General features: G+C 41.3%; 1 protein-coding gene and 1 long non-coding RNA gene across 2 annotated transcripts in view; one reads left to right on the top strand and one right to left on the bottom strand.

The window, feature by feature from the left end:
* SKP1 (S-phase kinase associated protein 1) overlaps positions 1 to 23,121 on the top strand; it is a 144,967-nt gene that overhangs the window by 46,901 nt on the left and 74,945 nt on the right. The gene's annotated exons all lie outside the window — the stretch shown is intronic.
* Positions 12,531 to 23,121, bottom strand: part of LOC129632336 (uncharacterized) — a 23,259-nt gene continuing 12,668 nt past the window's right edge. Inside the window, exons 2-3 of the long non-coding RNA XR_008704471.1 lie at positions 18,615 to 18,707; positions 12,531 to 12,798 (exon numbers count right to left, since the gene is read on the bottom strand). This is a non-coding gene — a long non-coding RNA (uncharacterized LOC129632336). The remainder of the gene's footprint in view (positions 12,799 to 18,614; positions 18,708 to 23,121) is intronic.

Raw genomic sequence — 23,121 nt, 5'->3', positions numbered from 1 at the left:
CCATTCTCATTCCTGTTTCCTGCTTGACTTCTTCATATATCATTCCCTATCTGACAAACTTTATTTATTAATGATCTCCCTCCAATAAACTATGAACTACATGAGAACAGGGAAATTAGTGTTTTGTTTGTTGCTATATTCCCCAGCATAGAATAGTGCCTAGCATATATTGACCCTCAATAACGTTTTCTTGTGAATTAATGAATTTATTAAACACCTACATAGTAATCACTTGAAAAAAAACAAAGAATAAACTATGAGATAGTTTTATTGATGTGGTAGAATGTGCTCTCTATATCATGTTAATATTCGTTGTCAAGTAGCTGAATGAGTAGCAGTCATTCAGCATGGAGGTTAAAGGTGAAGGAGATGAGGTAAGCTTACAGCTTGTTAGCATTTTAATGGAGGAATTGAAACATAGGTACTTTTAGAGATAAAACTTGAAGGATGCTTTTTAGGAATGGAATCCAGAGGAATCTCAGATAAGAAAAATTTTTTCTCGAAATTTAGAAAGAGACAAGGAAATTCAGATAAGACAGGTGAAAGGGTAAAAAGAAATAATGCTCTACAATATATGGGTCAGAATTACACATATGAGTTACAGTATATGGGTCAGAATTTTAGATTTTCCACCTAAAGTGACCACATTTCTGTTTCTTTAGTAACTACATATCAGGAGACCTAAATTAACATACTTAGTGCTTGCCATAGAGTGAGAAATTGTGTGAGTACTGTCTCAGGGTTATGCAGGTCTCTCAAGTAACTCTTGGCTTAGAACAAGCAAAGTGATTTATTTGCTTAACTGGATGGTATTGAAAGTATAAACAAAATGTATAACATAAAGAGATAAGTAAAACAAAATTTGCTTCAGATTTACTTGCTTTTATTTTTAAATACTTACTTATTTATTTGGCTGTTTTAGCTCTTCCTTGGGGCCCACAGGCTCTCGAGTTGTGGCATGCAGGTTTAGTTGCCCTGCGGCACATGGGACCTTAGTTCCTCAACCAGGGATCAAACCTGTGTCCCCTGCACTGGAGGGTGGATTCCCATCCACCAGGGAAGTCCCTCATATTGATTTTCAGACTAACTTTGGGTTAAGATTCTTGCTCTTTACAACTGGTGTTTTATTTAATGGATAGCAGAATAGAGACTACAGGCATCCAATGGCTATTACGTAGTCTCTGTGCCTGGCTTGCCAAAGCATAAAGATGATTCCAAAGTTCTCTTTCAAGTCAGTTAGTCCTAACCCCCTGCAGAGGGACCCCAATAGCCGTCATTTTCAGGACCAGGAGCTTTTGTCTACCGTGATCTAACAGGACAAGTCATTCAGCTCCGTGTTGGACTGAACCTAGTGTATGAAGATGGGGTCCTAATGAGGCAGTGGTTTTTGCCCTTAAATCAGTGGTTTTTGCTCCCTAGGATGAGAAATGCAAGAAACAACGCATGCTAGGATTTGAGTTTCCTCAGATGAATGACTCCAAAGTCTTAAGACTTTTCAGATCAAACCTGATTATTTATATACATTTCAGGCAGCTTCTCTTGGACGTCTCTGAGTAATTTCTTTGTAGTTACTAATATTACATTTATCAGTATTATTAAACTGTTTAAAGCATCTGATGCCTCATGAAAAGCCTTTGTTGTTGTTCAGTCACTAAGTCGTACCCAACTCTTTTCAACCCGATGGACTGCAGCACACCAGGCTTCCCTGTCCTTAAACATCTCTTGGAGCTTGCTCAAACTCATGTCCATTGAGTTGGTGATGCCATCCAACCATCTCATCCTCTGTCGTTCCCTTCTCCTCCAGCCCTCAATCTTTCCCAGCATCAACCTTAAAAAAGTTCTGCCACCAGTAGTCTCCCTTGATTTGTTGTTTGATAGATTTGAATTTGGAAAAAGGGTTCCTTTAATTACTGTCCTTCAAACAATATCTAGTGGTAACAGAATATTTATTGAAACTATATCTATGAACTCCTGGGGCTTTTCTCTCTTTAAAAATATTTGTTGAAAAGATTAATCTCCAAAATATACAATCTGCTCATGCACCTCAATATCAGAAAAACAACCCAATCAAAAAATGGACAGAAGACCTAAACAGACATTTTCTCCAATGAAGACATACAAATGGGCAAAAAACACATGAAAAGATGCCCAACATCACTCATTGTTAGAAAAATAATCAAATTGAAACTACAATGAGTTATCACCTCACTGTGGTCAGAATCGCCATTATCAAAAACCTACAAACAATAAATGCTGGAGAGGATGTGGAGAAAAGGGAATCCTTCTGCACTGTTGCTAGGAATGTAAATTGATACAGTCACTGTGGAGAACAGTATGGAGATTATTCAAAAAACTAGGAATAAAACTACCATATGACCCAGAAATCTCATTATTTGGCATATACCTGAGAAAACCATAATTCAAAAGACACATTGTTCATTGCAACAATATTTATGATAGCCAGGATATGAAAGCAACCTAGATGTCCATTGACAGATAAGTGGATAAAGAAGTTGTGGTACATATATAAATGGAATATTACTCAGCCATAAAAAGAAATGAATTTTTAGTCAGTTGTAATGAGGTGGATAAACCTCGAGCCTATATAGAGTGAAGTAAGTCAGAAAGAGAAAAACAAACATTGTATATTAATGCACATATGTGAAATCTAGGGAAATGGTACTAGTAAACCTATTTGCAGGGCCAGAACAGAGGCACAGACGTGGAGAATGGAATGGTGGACATAGCCGGGGAGTGAGAGGGTGGGAAGAGTTGAGAGAGTGGCACTGAAACATATACATTCCCATGTGTAAAACAGATAGCTGGCCGGAAGTGGCTGTGGAACACAGGGAGCTCAAGCTGGTGCTCTGTGATGACCCAGAGGGGTGAGACCGGGAGAGGGGAGAGGTGGCAGGTGGGAGGGAGGCTCAAGAGAGACGGGATATGTGTATACTTGTAGCTGATTCACACTGTGATACAACAGAAACCAACATGACACTGTAAAGCAATTACCCTCCAATTAAAAATTTAAAAACATATTTGTTGAATGAATATTCAATTTTTAGTAAGAGCCATACAGTATAATAGAGTCCAGATTATCATCTGATTGCCCAAAATAGAATCAGGACTTTTACACACTTCTTTACTGCAGAATATGTGTGTGGTATTTTGTTGACTCAGTTTTCCTCAGTTGGAAAATGGAGACAAAAAAGCTTACCTCATAGAGCTATTGTGAGGACTTACTAAGGTAAGGTTTAATACACACAGGGCATATTGAGTTTATACTATACTGATTAGATTTAGTTGTCTTCTTCAAAGATGCAGAATTACAGTTTTGTTTGTTGGCTGTCCTCTCGGTTTGCTGGATCTCAGTTCCCCAACCAGGGATTGAACCCAGGCAGGCTACAGTCACTGGGTCACAGAGAGTCAGATACAACTTAGTGACTGAGCACATACACATAGCAGGGAAAGTACCAAGTCCTAACCACTGGACTGCCAGGGAATTTCTAGAATGATGGTCTTTAATCGTAGTTCTTTTGACCAAGTTGTCTGAGTTTATCCTGACTTCATTTACTTTGATAATAAATTGGTCTATAAGTGCCCCTTACTTTTACTGTGTACCATCTGTGAGATTTATGAGCAGATCTGTACCTTGGTCTCCATTTGTTTAGATATGAAATTGGCATGGATGACAAATACATCCCTGCTTTTAATGTGTAAAAGTGTGAAAAGTGAAAGTGAAGTCGCTCAGTCGTGTCCGACTCTTTGTGACCCCATGGACTGTAGCCTACCAGGCTCCTCTGTCCATGGGATTTTCCAGGCAAGAATACTGGAGTGCGTTGCTATAAAATGTTACATTAAATACAAGAATAAACATGGCATTTCAAGTTTTAAAAGAGAATTGTGTAACGGATCTCCTTTTGAAGTTAGGAAGAAAGTCAGTCTCTGCTGATTCAGTAGCACTTTTTTTAGAGTTGTGCCATGTCAGGGGAGAGACTAGTATCATTGTTTAGTCTCTAAGTTGTGTCTGACTCTTCTGAGACCCAATGGACTGTAGCCCGCCAGGTTCCTCTGCCCGTGGGATTTCCCAGGCAAGAATACTGGAATGAGTTGTTATTTCCTTCTCCAGAGGATCTTCCTGACCCAGGAATCCGCACTGGCAGGCAGATTCTTTACCACTGAGCCACCTGGGGTATTGTAGTTCTGTTCTGTCCTGGGAAAACCAAGTCAAGACCTGCAATTTCTAATGTTTCTCCTTTGAGCCTACATTGGATTTTCTCAGAGTGTTTGTGCATTACAAGGGTAGGTAAGTTGATGTTACAAATGTGGCTGTGGTAGGGTGCTGAGTAGATGAGTTACGCGTTAATATAAGGAGATGAAGGTTTTATGAAGCCTGAAGCTTTTAGATTTGAAGGCCCCTTGGGGGGAAAAAACAATACAAATTTGCAATTATGAAATTGTTAGGGCTGTTCTCATGGCCTTGGAAGGCACCTATACAAGGGAGAGGACTTTATTGACTTCTTGGCATATATGCCTCTGTGGATAGGGTTGCCATTACTTTGTTCTGTGGCCACCAAAAGTCACTGAGAAGTGGGAGAGGCAGAGGCAGTGGCAGCTGAATTGGCAGTCAACCAGGTCAGGTTTTGAAATCTATTGAGTAGATACTCATGTGATGATTAGAATCCTGGTTCTAGTCCTTTGGCCAAGTGGAGTTGTTATAAGTGGAAGGGTTTACAACCGGTAGCTCAGCAGGTTGCTGCTGTGTGGCACTCATCTCCCTTCATTTGGAAGAAGGAACACAGGATACCATTCCAGTGATGGGACGCACCCTGATATATTTATCACCTTGAAGAATAGACTTCCATTTTTACTGCTTATACCATATATGTAAATAAATTTATATGTTTCACATCCTGCTTTATAATGCTAGTTACCTCTTGATTTTATCTTTGTTCCTTAACACCCTACCCCCAGTACCTTCATATAATTATGGACCTTGATATGTATGGAACAAATCATTTAAATTCAAAATGACCTTGGTAGTTTGGAGACTTGCTGAAGAATCAATGGATGATGTCAAAACTGATCAGTAAGAATCTGAGACATGGATGTCACAGACCAAGCTTGTCAGAAGAAGTTTTGGGATGGTTTTTAGTGATGTCATGTTGCAGTTCTTCCTTAAAATTTCAGAACACTCACAGTTCCATGTGCTTTTAGGAGTGTTTAGTTGAATTTTTTCTCAGGTTTCAGTCTGAGCACATGAATGCCAGAAATAAAAATGAGTTTTCCCAGCTTTCCTTACATATAGTTAGCACGATCAGAGAAATAGTGATAGTAGCAATTTGTATGGAGAAGGCAATGGCACCCCACTCCAGTACTGTTGCCGGGAAAATCCCATGGATGGAGGAGCCTGGTAGGCTGCAGTCCATGGGGTCGCTAAAAGTCAGACACGACTGAGCAATTTCACTTTCACTTTCCACTTTCATGCATTGGAGAAGGAAATGGCAACCCACTCCAGTGTTCTTGCCTGGAGAATCCCATGGACGGAGAAGCCTGGTAGGCTGCAGTCCATGGGGTCGCACAGAGTTGGACATGACTGAAGCGACTTAGCAGCAGCAGCAGCAGCAATTTGTATTAATCTCTGACAAGTCAAAGATTTTGCTTTATTGCTGTCAAGTCCCTGGGCAACAGGCAGCCCAGGACTGTGATCTCTGACAGAAGAAAAATTATTGAAACAATCATTGTGATCACATAGGCTTTCTACAATTTCTGGATCACTGAACAGGGAGGTGGTGATTCAGTGAGAGACTGGCACATTTGGTGAGTTTATGAGGTGGGGATATAAGCTTAGGGAGGTCAAGATGGCTGGAGTTGGTAAGGCAGAATACTAGAGAAGGAAAAACTATGTAGAGAAGGAACTTAGAAATCTGCATGGATTCCTCTCCAATATCTGGCTGAGTAGTAATCAGAGAATGTGTGACAATCATGAAAATGCACCTCCTAGAGCTCCAACTGCAGGGAGTGCAAATTACCTTACACCAAAAGAATTACAAGAATTAGCTAGCTTACTGGGAAGATTCAGGAAAATATCCCTGGTATTAGATTTGGGGCATTTAATCGAGGGGACTGGAATATATGCCTAGATAAGCAGGAGTTCACTGACTTGGGGGAAACCTGTCAGGACATGAGATTTAACACTCTAGCAAGGACCTTACGGAATGTAGGAAGCACACTGCTGTGTTTGCTCTTAAAAGCCTGGGAATAACTATGGGATATATATCCCATGGGATATAACTTCCCAACACCCAGGGAAGTAGAAGTGCCTGAATTGCCTTTACAGTGAGAAAGGAAGAGAGAAATAGGATAGAGAATAGAATAAATGTATTATATAAGACCAGGAGACAACCAGAGAATAATGTTCCATGGGAGGGCCCAAGGGACACAAGTTCATTAGGAATACCCTGGTGAAAGGAAGTGCAAGTCTTATATACTGAGAACTACAGTGAAGAGACTGATGCTGAGCCCCTGATATGGCATCATTCCTTGAGGAGACTAACTGGCTAATTGGTGGCAAGTCAAATATATCAGGCTGTTTCATCCTTCCCAAACTTCCTTAGAGATATAGTGCAGTGTAAATGTTTTCCACTCAATCTTAATTTCATCCCTCTCTCCTTCATAAGCGTCAGCACTGCCTTGCAGTCTTATGACACCCTTAGCTACCCCTGGCTGTCTTCCAATTTTTCCTTATGGGTATTTACTTCCATAAATCTCTTTTATGTCACATCCTCTTCTTGGCATCTGCTTCTTGGAGTAATCAGACTGACAAGGTATGCATAGAGGAAATTTACAAAGCCAGCCAAAGAGTATCTGCCAGGGAGCTATAAGCTGAATACTTCTTAGAGATCACACCGAGTTAGGAGAGACTCAAGTTTCTGACAGCCAAGTGCAGGGGGTGGCGGGGAGTAGATGATGAACCTGAGACATATTATTGTAACAGTAAGTTCCTTTAAAAGAGATGCTGAAAGGACACAGACACCAACTAGAAGGGACTCCTAATGGTCAAATCTGAGACAATAGGAACAACAAAACAGCTGAATGCAGAGTTCTAGAGAAAGCCTTCTTAAATGAACAATGCAAAGAAATAGAAAACAATGTAATGGGAAAGACTAGAGATCTCTCCAAGGAAATTGGAAATACCAAGGGAACATTTCATGCAAAGACTGGCACAGTAAAGGACAGAAACAGCAAGGACCTAACAGAAGCAGAAGAGATTAAGAAGAGGTGGCAAAAATACACAGAACTATACAAAAAAGGTCTCAATGACCCTGATAACCATGATGGTGTGGTCACTTACCTAGGCCAGACATCCTGGAGTATGAAGTCAAGTGGGCCTTAGGAAGCATCAGTACGAACAAAGCTAGTGGAGGTGATGAAATTCCAGTTGAGCTATTTAAAATCCTAAAAGATGATGCTATTAAAATGCTTCACTCAGTGAAGCAAATTTGAAAAATTCAGCAAATTTGGAAAATTCAGCAATGGCCACAGGACTGTAAAAGATCAGTTTTCATTCCAATCCCAAAGAAAAGCAATGCCAAAGAATGTTAAACTACTGACAATTGCACTCATCTCACATGCTAGCAAGGTAATCCTCAAAATCCTTCAAGCTATAGGCTTCAACAGTACGTGAACTGAGAACTTCCAGATGTTCAAGCTGGATTTAGAAAAGGCAGAGGAACCAGAGATCAAATTGCCAACATACGTTGGATCATAGAAAAAGCAAGGGAATTCCAAGAATACATCTATTTCTGCTTTATTGACTATACTAAAGACTTGGTGTGAATCACAACAAACTGTGGAAAATTCTTCAAGAGATGGGAATACAGATCCCTTTACCTGCCTCCTCAGAAACCTGTATGCAGGTCAAGAAACAACAGTTTGAACTGGGCATGGAACAACAGACTGGTTCAAAATTGGGAAAGGAGTACGTTAAGGCTGCATATTGTCACCCTGCTTATTTCACTTATATGCAGAGTACATCATGCAAAATACTGGGCTGGATGAATCACAATCTGGAATAAAGATTGCCGGAAGAAATATCAACAACCTCAGATATACAGATGATACCACTTTAATGGCAGAAAGTGAAGAGGAACTAAAGACCCTCCTGATGAGGGTGAAAGAGAAGAGTGAAAAAGCTAGCTTAAAACTCAACATTAAAAAAACTAAGATTGTGGCATCCCATCACTTTGTGGCAAATAGAATGGGAAAAAGTAAGAACAGTGGCAGATTTTATCTTCTTGGGCTCCAAGATCACTACCGATAGTGACTGCAGCCATGAAATTAAAAGACGCTTGCTCCTTGGAAGAAAAGCTATGACAAATCTAGACAGTGTATTAAAAAGCAGAGACATCACTTTGCCAACAAAGTTCTGTCTAGTCAGAGCTATGGTTTTTCCAGTAGTCATGTATGGATGTGAGAGTTGGACCATAAAGAAGGCTGAGCGCTGAAGAATTGATGCTTTTGAACTGTGGTGCTGGAGAAGACTCTTAAAAGAGTCCCTTGGACAGCAAGGAGATCAAACCAGTCAATCCTAAAGGAAGTCAACCTTGAATATTCATTGAAAGGACTGATGCTGAACCTCCAATACTCTGACTACCTGATGTGAAGAGCTGACTCGTTGTAAAAGCCCCTGATGCTAGCAAAGATTGAGGGAAGAGGAGAAGGGGGCGATAGAGGATGAGATGGTTAGATGGCATCACAAACTCAATGGACATGAATTTGCACAAACCCCGGGAGATAGTGAAGGACAGAGAAGCCTGGCCTGCTGCAGTCCACGGGGTCGCAAAGAATAGGACACGACTTAGGGACTGAACAATAACAATGGACATATAAATAAAAATGAGTATGATTCTATGAACATATAAATGAATAATTCAAAAAATAAGTAAATAGGGGAGAAGACACAGCTCTTTCTTGCAGTAGAGCTGCATTTAATAAATGTAGAAGGAATGATGGAAAAAGAAAATCATCATTTACCATCACACTAATAATTGATGCTGGCAAAAATCACTGAAGGGTGCTAAAACTAAACAGGATATTGCATAGTGTCTCCCCATAGATAAATTATTTATTACAAAGGGGAAAGTAATTTTACAGAGGAGTAATCTTAGTAAATTGGTTAAAGTGAACATTTTCAGTAATGGCACAAATTGATATAATTTACCACTTGACAGGATGCAATGAGAAGAACAACATTATTTCTCTGATAGTCCTGCCAAAAATGCATGACCTGAATGTAAACATGAGGAAATATCAGGAAAACAAAATCTGAAGCCCTATAGAAAAACAACTGGCCCGCAATACTCAAAAGGATCAAGGCTATGGCAGTCAAAGAGAGACGGAAGAACTTTTCCATACTGAAAGAGAAGAAGAGAGATGAAAGCTAAATAAAACATGTGATCCTGGACTAGCATGCTTTGCTATTAAAAACATACTGGAAAAACCTTGAATGAGGACTCTGGATTAACACCATACTATTATATTAGTGTTAATTTCCTACTTTTGATTGTTGTATTGAGGTTGAGTAAGAAAGTTAAGTAAGAACATTTGGCAAAAATTGTCAATTCCAAGTATTGGTGAGGATGTGGAGCAGTAGGGTTTATTATACAATGCTAGTGGGAATGCACATTGGCGCAACCACTTTGGAAAATCTGGCATTACATCTACTCAAGTTGTAGATGAGCCTGCACTAACTCAACTCTTCCTCTCCTTGGTGTTTAGCCTAGAGAAAGTCTTGCACGTGGACTTCAGGAGTTAAGTAGTATAAGGATGTTTCTAGCAGTGTGGTTTATTGTAGCAAAAGTTGGAAACAAACCAGAAGTCCTTCAACAATAGACTGGATAAACAATGATATATTTAATACACACACAGACACACACACACAGTCTTTAAGTGAATGAACTACATTCATGCATCAGCATCAATAAATCTCACCAACATCTTTCATCAAAAAAGCAAGTCACAGTATGATTCCACATGTGTAAATTAAAAACATGCAAAACTGTATCTTAAAATATACAGTATATGATTAGATTATTTTAAAAGGTGGTACTAACAAACACAAAATTCAGGATAGCAACTCTGTCTGCTGGGAATGTGATCATGGAGTGTACCTGGAACTTCTATGGGACTAGCAATGTTGAGTTTCTTGAGTTACTGTACTTCAACAGTGTCTGTTTTATTACTATTCTTTAAATATGCTAGTTACATTTTTGTATTTTTATAATAAAAATATTTTAACCAAAGAAAACAACCCAATTCTTACAAACTGAGATAGAAATTGATATTCTTGAAAGTCAGTACAGGAAGTGCAGGACTCTTCAGACATCCCTACAGATGATTGTCCACTTTCTATTTCATTTTTTATTTTTAATTTATATGTTTTTATTGTGAAACATTTTAGAAATATAAAGATGCTTAGAGAATAATACAATAATCACTTATGTGTCCATGACCACATGTAAAACTTAACAAAAATAGTTGAAGCCCCTTGTGTAACCATCAATTACATTTCCTTTCCTGCATTCCAATAACTATAGTTCTGAAATTTGTATCTGGAATTACCATTCTTATCTTCCTGACTTTATGCAGGTACCCTTAAAATCTGTATTGTACTGTTTGGCATGTTTGACATTTTATTAAATGGTATCATCCTGTACATATACTCCTGCAACTTATTTTTCCCCAGTTAAAAAAACAACTTTGTCCATGGCAGGATTCTTTGCATCTAGTTTTAATTTATGTTTCCAATGCTCCAAAATTTAAAAAAAATTTTTTATTATGGGAAGTTTCAAATATATACAAGAGTATATATCCATCTCAGAGAAGGCAATGGCACCCCACTCCAGTACTCTTGCCTGGAAAATCCCATGGATGGAGGAGCCTGGTGGGCTGCAGTCCATGGGGTCGCTAAGGGTCAGACACGACTGAGTGACTTCACTTTCACTTTTCACTTTCATGCATTGGAGAAGGAAATGGCAACCCACTCCAGTGTTCTTGCCTGGAGAATCCCAGGGACGGCGGGGCCTGGTGGGCTGCCGTCTATGGGGTCGCACAGAGTCGGACACGACTGAAGCAACTTAGCAGCAGCATATATCCATCTACATCTACAAGAGTAGATGGAGTATCATTTTGATACATGCACAATGAACCCCTATGTACTCATCACCCAGATTTAACAATTATCAACACGTGGTCAGTTATATTTCATTCATTCCCCTACTTATTTCCTCCCCTCTTCTATTATTTTGAAGCAAATACTGACATCAATATAATTCTTCCCTAAATACTTCAATGTGTATATCTAAAAGCTAAGTCCTCTTTTTATAAAGACATAATTGTCTTTACAACAGTTTTGAAGTTTAATATTATCAATACCCAATCAGTGTTCAAATTCCATATTTCTCCTGTTTTTACATTTTGTTTGAATCAGGTCTCTCTTTTAGTTTTTTTTAAACTGCTGGTGGACTACCCTGTGTAAGGCACTAAGTATAAAGTTCTACTGAAAATATGTAGGGCTGAAGATCTCAGTCTGAGTGAAGAGCAGCTCACTCCCTCTATCAATGGGGTCAGAATCTAGACTTCTTCAGGTGGCTTGTGGAAACCAGCAACAATTTCCACAGAAGCCTGGTTTGTTCATCACTGATAATCATCTAACTCTGTGAGAATGTTGTTTTTTGTTCTTCTTACAGAATGTGTAAAAAGTTCCTGTAACATATCTTTTTTCTTAACACCCCATTAGATGGTTATGCTATTACTCAATATTTACCATGTCAAGTAAAGACATAAATAATACTTTTCTGTTTACTAATAATCCATGCTGTTTTAAACAAATACTTATTTCCATCATCCTACTATCCTTGTTCTTTCTTGAGACTGAAGAAGGGTGTGGGATGAGATGAGAGTGAGGTGAGAACCCCTTGAAAGTATTGATGTTAACCAATTGAAACCCATCACGTGCTCTCCGTACACAGGTTGCTTTAATAGAACAAGCAGCCTCCTCTCTCAGACATTTTGCATTTATATTCAGTGTAATTCCAGTTTCTCCTTAGTTGACCTGTCTTACTTTCAGGCTCTCAGCCATCATTTGGGCTATTGAAGTCTAATATGCCCTGCCAAGTCCATGGTGCAGTCTTGAAAGTGTTGCTCTTGTTGTTAGCATAATGGTGCTTATGGGACAATTTAAATATTTTACTCTTTCTGGGGTAAAAATAAAAATTATTTGCAGTGGAAAAATGAGACTGCTGATGCTAGTGATTAGAAGCCTCACTCTGCACACACATGTGCACATGCACACACACAAACACGAAAGCAGCCCACTCTCATGAATGTGATTGAATTAAGACAAAGATGAGCTCCTTCAGGGTGCTTAGACGGTGCTAACGAATCTTAAGCCTCAGCTGAACTCTTATATGCCAGATGTCACATGACAGATGACATACTCAGTTGTGAAGAAAAAAAAATATATATATATATGTGTGTGTGTGCTGGAAACATGTTTGACACTGATTAAACTGTGAGACATGTTTTTAACTATTTTGGAATGAACTGTCCTTAAAAACATTTAAACAAGATGCATGTTTGAAATACACTTGACTTTTGAAGATGTTTTCAAAAAACACAAAGCTGCTTATAGTTGAATAAGGCTTCCTTTCCCACAGTTACCCACAGAGCTAGAACTCAGGAGGAAGAGGGAAGAAACCAGCTTAGCTCTGCTCCTGGTCACAGTGCTCAGGCAGCCTGGAGGGGAGGACAGCAGGAGAAAAAGGGGTGGTGAGCTCTGCCCAGGACGACAAGCCACTCCTCTTTCTTTGGCAGCCCAGAGCAATTATTTCATGAGAAGCCATCTTGATGACATGTGCCCCATTCACATGCCCCAAATATGCTGTCCAGCTGCACTGTTTCCTGTGTGGAAGCATTGTATGAGTAATCTACTGGTATTTGGGTGAAGCAGGAACCTGAGCAGATCTCACTTGAAGTTTCGTTGACCCTGAGAACCTGGCATTGATTTAGAGCATCACTTAGTACAGGTAGAGGATTCTTCGGCAGTTAGAACTGCCAGCTTTCCACAGCCAAAATTCAGTGGTAGTCACTGACCTCACAGTCTTGACAGTCTCTAGGCAGGGTTAGAGGGTGCAGCATGGACATGCAGCGTTCACCATCTGCTCTGCCCTCGAATTACAGATATACCAGCAATACACATCACAACTGCATCAGCAGGAAAAGGAGGGTGGAAGTGCTTCTAGCCCTATGCCATATTTTAGATCCAACACTTTGTGCACTTATCTTGGAAAAAGCTTTGGGAACAGAGGAAGTCATAGTTTGATGGCATTGTTTGAATTTGACAAAATCACTGGTACAACTTTTCCTTCAATAGTTTCCTAAACTCAGCTATGTTCACTATATATGTTCTTAAGAGGTAAATTCTGTTTAGTAGTAGGGGAAATAGTCATGATCCTTGGGTTAAAATCTAGGTCATACTTTGAGATTATTCTGTACAAGAGAACCTCAGGAAAAACAGAGTTTCATAATGATAATGAGCCACAGCTTTATTCAACAAACATTGTTTTTGAGTGAATTGTATTGAGTTATCAATGTTTGGTAACTAGAGTGTGAATACTTGTATGGCAAAGAACCAAGTTTTCTTCATCTTTTATTCGCTATGGCAGTTAGTAGATGGCAGAGATTCAGTAAAATAGAGCAGAGTAGCAATGTATCTAAATAATAATAATACTGAGTTGACCAAAATGTTCCTTCAGGTTTTTCCATAACATCATACAGAAAAACCCAAAAGAACATCTTGGCCAACCCTGCAGTTAGTGTTGAGAAAGAGATTATTAATGATCTGTGGGATCCTAGAGGGAGAGATGAGACTGGGGGGACTAAAAATGCTTCAAGGGGTAGTGTTTTCTGACAGGTAGATGGACCTTAATAGACTGAAATAAGGGCTATCATATATTGGGTGTTTAATGTGTGCCAGGCACTGTGCTAAGCATTTTGCATGCATAATCCAACAGAATCCTTCAAGCAACCCTATGAGAAAAGCACGATCAATATCCCCATTTTAGTGCTGAAGAAACTTGTGGCTCAGGCAGATTAAGTCATCTTATCAAAGTCACACAGCTGCAAGGTGACAGAGTCAGAACTGAATCTAGTCAAACATGAAGGGTATGCTCTTTAACACTGGGCTATATTGTTCTCTATTCTAGGAAGTGAGACAAGTGGTTTAGTGTTTGGGAAAACATGGACCACATTCTAAAAGCATTTATTGGTTGATGTGACTGGAGAGTAGACTATGTGGATTGGAGAACAGTGGGAAACAAGGTTGTTCCAATAAGTCAGGACACATCTCAGAGAACTTGAAATGATGCTATCCTAAGGAATTGGGGGTTTGGGGAAGGTGATGGAAACATTCAATGCCTATTATTGAAGTGGCAGATCAGATACGTGCTTCAGGAAGACAACTCGGTGCGAAGGGGCAGAATGAGAAGCAGAAAAACCAGTAAGGTGGCTGTGGCAGTAGTGGCACAGGAGTGGCAAGGCATGCTGTAACACCAAGGATACGTGATTTCCTCCTGCAAGTCTAATTGGGATTGTTTCATTTTAAGAAAAACAAAAACACATTTAAAAATCTAGACTCAAAAGGACCATAATTGAGGAAATAATTATTAGCTTTATAAAATGTGTTCCACTTGTGAGCTTTTAAATAGGATTTAAGAACTGATGCCTTCAAACTGTGGTGTTGGAGAAGGCCCTTGAGAGTCCCTTGGACTGTGAGGAGATCAAACAGTCAGTCCTAAAGGAAATCAACCCTGAATATTCATTGGAAGGATTGATTGATGCTGAAGCTGAAGCTTCAATACTTTGGCCTCCTGATGCAAAGGGCTGACTCATTGGAAAAGACCCTGATGCTGGGAAAGACTGAGGGCAGGAGAAGGGGACGACAGAGGATGAGATGGTTGGATGGCATCACTGACTCAATGAACATGAGTTTGAACAAACTGCAGGAGATAGTGAAGGACAGGGAAGCCTGGGGTGCCGCAGTCCATGGGGTCACAGTCTGGCATGACTTAGTGACTGAACAACAACAAAACAGAATTTAGGGAATTTTTGCACATCTCTGGGAACTATGTAAACCAGCCTGTATTTCTGTAACATTCTGTGTATACGTATTTTTTCTTTAGTTTTGGTTTACTGGTTCTTCATTGCTTCTCAGGCTTTTCTGTAGTTGTGGACAGCAGGGGCTACTCTCTAGTGGTGGTGCACAGGCTTCTCACTGTGGTGGCTTCTCTTGTTTAGAGCACAGGCTGTAGGGCACGCGGGCTTTAGGAGTCGTGGGGCATGGACTCAGTAGTTGCGGTCCCTGGGCTCTAGAGCACAGGCTCAGTAGTTGTGGCGCGCGGGCTTAGTTGTACTGTGGCATGTGGCATCTTCCCAGACCAAGAACTGAACCTGTGTCCCCTGCATTGGCAGTGAACTCGTTACCACTGAGCCACCAGGGAAGCCCTTGTCTAATGACATTCTTAAAGGAACATTTGTTGATCAGTCATCACAAAGGAATATAGGGAATGTGTATAAGTCTCTTGAAACAAAACCCCCTTTTCTACATGACTCTACTTTCTCTTCTAACCCTTATGAATGCCACTTAAATGTCATTACATCTTCAATAAATTCCTGAAATATTTCCAAAGAAATAGAAATCAGTAGAATTAAGCATTGGAAAACTCTCAGACAATTGCTCCTGGACTGTGCTCTGGATCTACAAGTAATTCCCTGGCTTACAATGCTCACTCATATTCCCAAGCTGTGTGTGGAGAACTGAGGCAAGCGAGACACCACGACAGGGACTGATTACACAGACTCTCCCCCTGTCCAAAGGGAATCACTCATGAGAAGGCAGGCTCTCTCATCTTCCTTTCAGAGGGATTTCATCCCGTGAGTCCTCACCCAGAAATGCAGAATAAACAAATAACAACAATTATGTTGACTGTGAGATCTCATCACCCACTTTCTGAGGTCTTAACAGCCAACCTAGAAGCTGTTGAACCACAGTGAGGGAATGACAGTTTCACATCTCTATGTCCGTGGGGATATTTTGCCTGTCTCCACAGGTCAGCATTTTTCATTTGTTCCCTAAAACACGATCACATGGATGCTGTGGAATTATTAATTTCAAATGTGGGAGCAATTATGTTAAAATGAGTTTTTTGTCATTTAGAGATACATAATGAATATGTGTAGATGAAATTATATGATGCTGGGACTTCCCAGGTGGCCCAAAGGCTAAGACTCCATGCTCCTAGTGCAGGGGGCCCGGGCTTGATCTTTGGTCAGGCAACTAGATCCCACTTACGGCAACTAAGACTTGTCATGCACATCTAAGGATCCTGTATGCTGCAACTAAGACCCAGTGCTGCCAAATAAATATTTTATAATAAAATTTTTTTTTAAAAAATTCTACAATGCCTAGAATTTGCTTCAGAATGGCATAGGAAGATTTCCCTCGTGGCTCAATGGGAATGAATCTGCCTGCCAACGAAGGGGACATGGGTTTGATCCCTGATCCGAGAAGATCTCACCTGCCATGGAACACCTAAGTCCTCATGCTCCAACTACTGAGCCTGTGCTCTAGAGCCCAGGAACCACAACTATCGACACCCAAGTGCCCTAGAGCCTGTGGTCCGCAGCAAGAGAAGCCACTGCAGGGAGAAGCCGCACACCGAAACTAGAGAGGAACCCCCACTCGCCACAGCTAGAGAAAAAGCGTGCGCAGCAATGAAGACCCAGCACAGCCAAAAGTAAAGCAAACAAACAAAATTTTTAAATGGCACAGGATGGAGGAGAATCAGTGTGAGGGGGTGTGCAGACAAAATAATAATGGCCAGGAGTTGATGATTGTTAATGCTGGAGAATGGGTGCATGAGGAATCATTATATTATTCACTATATAAGTTAGTGAATAATTACTATCTTTATAAAAAGCCTACTATTTATATGCTTTAAATTATACATAATTTTAAAATGAGCACTCTTTATGTAGAGGGCAGAATTAGCAATGTTTAGATTTGGGGTTGAGCATTGTAGTGAAAAAGGAGAAATGGTGATGAATTGTTTCTAGAAAAATGTGTACATCCAGTAATTTCTCTTTGTTGTGCATTATACACTATTCTGTCCACCACCTGCCTCTAAGGCTACACTAACTCTACAGAGCTGTGCTTAGTTTCCTATGCATTTACCTGAGTCTTTTATCTTTATTTCTAGAGTTTTTTCACCTCTGGCTTGTCTCTTTCATTAGATTAGTAATCTCATCATGGCAGGACATTCCATGTAACCAGCCCTTCACTCCATAGCCCTGAGTACTATGATTTTCCAAGAATGATAAAATTTTAAAAAGATGGGAGATCAGAGTGTAAGCCAATATTTTTCAAAAGACTTGCAATGGGATGGTTAATTATCTAAATGTTGGTTTATGCATCAGAAACTGCTGAGTTTGCTTCAGTCACCAACACTGATTCTGAAGTTAAGGGGGAGACATACTTTTTCTTCCTGTAAAACAGAAATAGGGCTTTCCTGGTTGCTCAGATAGTAAAGACTCTGCCTGTAATGCAGGAGATGTGGGTTCGATTCCTGGGTCAAGAAGATCCTCTGGAGAAGGGAATGACAACCTGCTTCAGTATTCTTGCCTGGAGAATCCCATGAACAGAGGAGCCTGGTGGGCTACAGTCCATGGGGTTGCAAAGACACGACTGAGCAACTAAGCACTCACACAGGAAACAGAAATAATCTAGTCTCAGAATGATTCTGAGAAGGGAGAGGAGGCGGGAAAGGAGGGAAACAGGGGTGGGACTGGCAGCAGTGTTCTTCTGTTAACCAATGGTTGTCCCGAAATTCATTCCTAAGTGACGAAAGTGAAAGTGAAGTCACTCAGTCGTGTCCTGACTCTTTGCGACCCCATGGACTGTAGCCTACCAGGCTCCTCCCGCCATGGGATTTTCCAGGCAAGAGTACTGGAGTGGGTTGCCATTTCCTTCTCCAGGGGATCTTCCCGACCCAGGGATCGAACCCAGGCCTCCCACATTCCAGGCAGACGCTTTAACATCTGAGCCACCAGGGAAGCCCTCCTAAGTGGTAGAGACCACAAACCTGTCCCCAGGTGGCTGTGCCCACAACCCTGAGTCTTGTTTCTTATTTGTGTGGCTACAACACGGTTCTGACTCTTCTGAGTAGGTGAAGTTGCTTCCAGAAGTCTTCTGTAGCCACTGTAGCCCCTTTACCTCTTTTTAGCATAGAGTTCTAGAAAATGTTATTGCTGAAAATGGTCAGAGCATCATCGTAAAGGTTACCAAAGGCTCTGAACGTGCAGGGCTCACAGCAGATGCCGGGTCTCAGCTCCACCAGCCAGCTCCCTACCTCCACCCAGGTCCTAGAGATGCACCTTGGAGGTTTGTTTAGAAAGTTTTAGTCTGATAGGAATCAAGGGATAGATTGAGTACCCCGTTTGAGAACTATAATCTCTAGTTTTGGCTTTCAAAAGGAAGTTCAAAGAAAGTGACTTACCTCTTAAGCAACTGATAAGATGACGGAGCGAACTGCTGTGAGAAAGTCATGACGTCGTCAGTCTTTTCTGGTCTCCACACAGAAACTGCAACTCTTGGTTAGAAAATAAAGGAGGAAGTGAAGCAGATTTATCATTGCTTAAGGAGCTTGGTACGCAGAGCTAGGATTTCCTAGCTGTTGGCTGAGGTAACAGGGGGATACTTTCTCATGTGTGTGCTGGGCCCCCGCTGAGAACTGGGGAGCTGCTGGTTACTAGGCTGGACCTGCTTATCTGTGTTCTCCTAGAAGCTCACTGGGTACTACTGTGATCTCCTTTCTTCTATGTCCAACATTGTTCAATACCTGCAGGAAGTTTTCTGTAGTAGAAACCTTTCATAGCAGTTCTGCATGGATAATTGGCAAACATGGTTGTGATACAACAGGTAAGACTGGATGATTCGAAAGTTTCTTCTGCTAAATGGACATTAATATTTTAAGATTCCCCTTCCCTTGGCCCTGTGAGTGGTTAAGAAAGTGAGTAGTGAACAGGCCCACGCTCCAGGGGTTCCAGACAGCAGACGGGACAGGTAGTCTGAGCTCCTGGAATCCTAGCCAGGCTCTCAGCCCTCCTTTTTCCTCTAGGAAGAGGTTCTTGTTCAGTTGTTAAAAATGAAAAATCCTGCTCCCTAGAGCATCTAGCCACTCTGCAGGGGTGTTACCTGATCTGAAAGGCACCTTGGCCTTCCCCTGATTGCAGACAGCATGCCTCCAGTCTAGACTACACAAGGTCTCCTGCTCTGTCTGTTGCTTGAAGGGCTTTGGAATGAGTTGACGTCCTCATCCTCCTGCCCAAGGCTAGTCCAGTCTGTGTTTCCTCTTTTATAAAATACTTCATCAGGACCCAAATTAAATCTCCCTTGCCTTAATTTGGGTCCATTTCTTCTTGATTAGTCATCTCAGATGACATTATAATTTCTTGTTTTTAGTGTATTTTATTGAAGTATAGTTGATTTATTTATTTGGGCATACAATGCAGTGTGTGGGAATCTTAGTTCCCCAACCAGAGAACCCACAGTCCCTGCATTGGAAACACAGAGTCTCGTGGAAAGCCGGGGAAGTCCCATGGCATCTTTGTTTTGGGGGGTGGGGAGCTGTAAGCTCTGGGAGTGCCCATTTAATGGGGAGCAGAGAGGCCACATGCAGTGTGTGTGTGTGTGGTAGAGTGTCTGCAGCAATCAGGAATGGCGGACTGGAGTGGGCATGGCAGTGTGGACGGGCCTCAAAAATGAAGTGCAAAGTGGAAAAAGTAAGATACGATGAGATCTATATCACAAAGTCAATGATGTAAATTAAAATGCATGCAAACCAGACAACACACACTCCCTTGAACACATACAAGCCAAAAATAGAATTAAAGATATTAAAATGGTTGCATGGGGCTTTCCTGGGGGTCCAGTAGTTAAGACTCTGTTCTTCCACTGTAGAGGGCATGGTTTGAGCCTTGGTCGGAATCCTGCATGCCACACAGCAGGGTCAATAAAGAAATATAGCAGTTGCTTGTGGGAAGAACAGGAGTGAGAAATGGGCATAAGAGGAAATAAATGTGTGTATACTTAAAAGTGCAGCCTTGTATGGACCAGTTAGAGTATAATGTCCTGTGAACCGAAAAGTGTGATTAACACTCAGCACCAAAGGCCTAATAAGTTAAAAAAAAAAAAAAAAAAAAGAGAAATTAAGTGCCCTGAGCCTTGCCAAATCCTCAGTTCTGTTTGGTCTGGTTTCTCATAAATCCTGCATCCACTTTTTGCATCCAGCCAAGGGTGGCAGTGGATGGGTCGGACTGGGCCCTCAGTCATTGGAATACAGTGTCTTGACTTCTTCAGATATAAGTCTAGATCATCCTAGACCAATGCAGTCATAAAGTACCTACCACTAAAAACTTTCACCATTTAAAAAAACTAACTTGGGGACTTCCCTGGTGGTACAGTGGATAAGAAATCTGCCTGCCAATGCAGGGGCACAGGTTCAATCCCTGATTCCAGGAAGATCCCATATGCCGAGGAGGAATTAAGTACATGTGCCACAACTACTGAGCCCACTTGCCCTAGAGCCCATGCTTGGCAACAAAAGAAGCCACCCCAATGAGAAGCCTGTGCATGGCAATGAAGACCCAGCACAACCAATATATAAATAAATAAATAATATATAATTTTTATTTTTTTGAGATATTTCTTGGTCAACTGTGTGTACAACTTAAACCAAAAAAAAAAAAAAAAAGACCTAACATTCTCCAAATTAGCATGTGTTCAATAAGTACCCTGGTGGCTCAGAAGGTAAAGAATCTGCTTGCAGTACAGGAGACCCAGATTTGGTCCTTGGGTCAGAAAGATCCCCTAGAGAAGGGAATGGCTGCCCACTCCAGTATTCTTGCCTGGAGAAACCCATGGACAGAGGAGTCTAGTAGGTCACAAAGAGCCAACATGACTAAGCGACTAACACGTTCACTTTTTTTTCAAGCTTAAGTTAAACTGATCTTTTTTTGGGGTGGGGCGGGGCCAAGCCTCAAGGCTTGTGGGATCTTAGTTCCTTGACCAAGGATCAAACCAGTGCCCTCTGCAGTGAAAGTACAGAGTTCTAACCACTGAACTGCCAGGGAATTCCCAGGTTGAGTGATCTTCTACCATCCATTCAGACACCTCTTCCCCATATGACGTCTTATGTGAATTAGAAATGTGCCTCTTCCTGTACAACCCCACAGTCAGGTGCAGGTGTGGCAAGTGGAGCTGGGTTACAGTCCCCCTGGCCCTCTCTGTTGTTCAGGGCACAGTCCACACAACTGTAGCACACAGCCCTATAAACAAATAGACTTCTCTCTGTCTCTCTGCTGCGTTTCTCCACTGTTTGCTGGTTGGTCTAGGAAAGGCAGGCTTGACTGGCCATCCTAATCCTCAAGTAGAGCAACATATCTCCCATCCCACATGCTCTTCTGGAACTCTGCCCCTGCCTCTCTAAAGGTGGAGACTGATTTCACGCTCCTCAAGTCTGGGTGAGCTAGTGACTCATTCCAAAAACCAACAGGACACAGCAAAAGTGACACTGATTTCTGGGGTTTAGGTCATAAAAAGTGATACAGCATCCACACTGTTGGCTGGAACACTTCCTTGCACTCAGAGCCTTCAACTGCTGTGTAAGAAGTCTGACAATGCTGAGGAAAGCCATGCCATGTGGAGAGGCTGAGTGTGGGTGCTCTGGCCAGCGGTCCTAGTTTTTGAGTGTTCCAGGCTCTGACATCAGACATGTGCGAGAACAATAGACATGTGCGAGAACAAGCCTTCGATGCTTCTAGCTCCCACTTGTGAAGTCATCACCAGACTTCGAATCTCCCCAGCTGAGGCCCACACAGCTAAAAGCAGAGAGAAAGCCTCGGTGATGGTCCCCTTTATGAATTCCTGACACATAGAATCCATGAACACAAATTGGTGGTGGTTTGATGCCACTAAGTTTGGTGTGAGTTGTTACACAGCTGTTGCTGCTGCTGCCGCTAAGTCGCTTCAGTTGCGTCCGACTCTGTGCGACCCCTTAGACAGCAGCCCACCAGACTCCCCCGTCCCTGGGATTCTCCAGGCAAGAGTACTGGAGTGGGGTGCCATTGCCTTCTCTGTATTACATAGCAGTAGAAACTAAAAGACCCATTATCTTCAACAATCCCAAAAAGTAGAGCAATAAGAAAGGGAAACTGTTATAAATTAAATTTTTTAGAAGTATCAACTGAAAGAGACAGAAGTGAGGTATCAACAAACACAAATGACATGGTTTGGTTCCTGACTAGAATAAAGCATTACAGAAAGATTCTTAGGAAAATTAGGGTAATAAGACTTTTGACTGCATACCAGATAATAGTAAGGAATTACTGCTTTAAAAAAAAAAGGAATTGATAAAAAAAAAGTGTGATACAGTAGTTATTGAAAAAAGTCTTATTTCTTACAGATAAATACAGAAGTATTTAACTATGAAAGTATCTCTGATTTGCTTTAAATTGATTTTAAAATAGAGGTTGGGGTTGATGAAACAAGAGTGCCATATGTTGATAATCACTGAAGCCAAGTGATAGATGTGTGCATGCAGGCTAAGGTGCTTCAGTTGTGTCTGACTCTGTGTGACCCTATGGACTGTAGCCTCCCTGGACTGTCCAGGGGGTTCTCCAGGCAAGAATGCTAGAGTGGGCTGCCATGCCCTTCTCCAGGGTATCTTCCCCACCCAGGGATTGAAACTGTGTCTCTCTTGTCTCCTGCATTGACAGGCAGGTTCTTTACCACTAGTGCCACCTGGGAAGCCCCAGGTGATAGGTACAGGGGATTTATTATATTATTATTTCTCCTCTTGTACATATTTGAAAATTCCCATAAGAAACAGTTCGACAAAAGAGAGGATGTTAGGTCATCTGTCCCTAGTCTTCCAGGCTGTGGTTTTGTGCTAACAGATGCCAATGGTTTAAATAGATTGCTTCTCTTGCAAACATGATCTCTGT

Source organism: Bubalus kerabau, chromosome 1 (genome assembly GCF_029407905.1).
Source record: "Bubalus kerabau isolate K-KA32 ecotype Philippines breed swamp buffalo chromosome 1, PCC_UOA_SB_1v2, whole genome shotgun sequence".
NCBI classification, from domain to species: Eukaryota; Metazoa; Chordata; class Mammalia; order Artiodactyla; family Bovidae; genus Bubalus; species Bubalus kerabau.
Note: the sequence above shows the minus strand (reverse complement) of the source record. Positions and strands in the feature narration are given on the sequence as shown.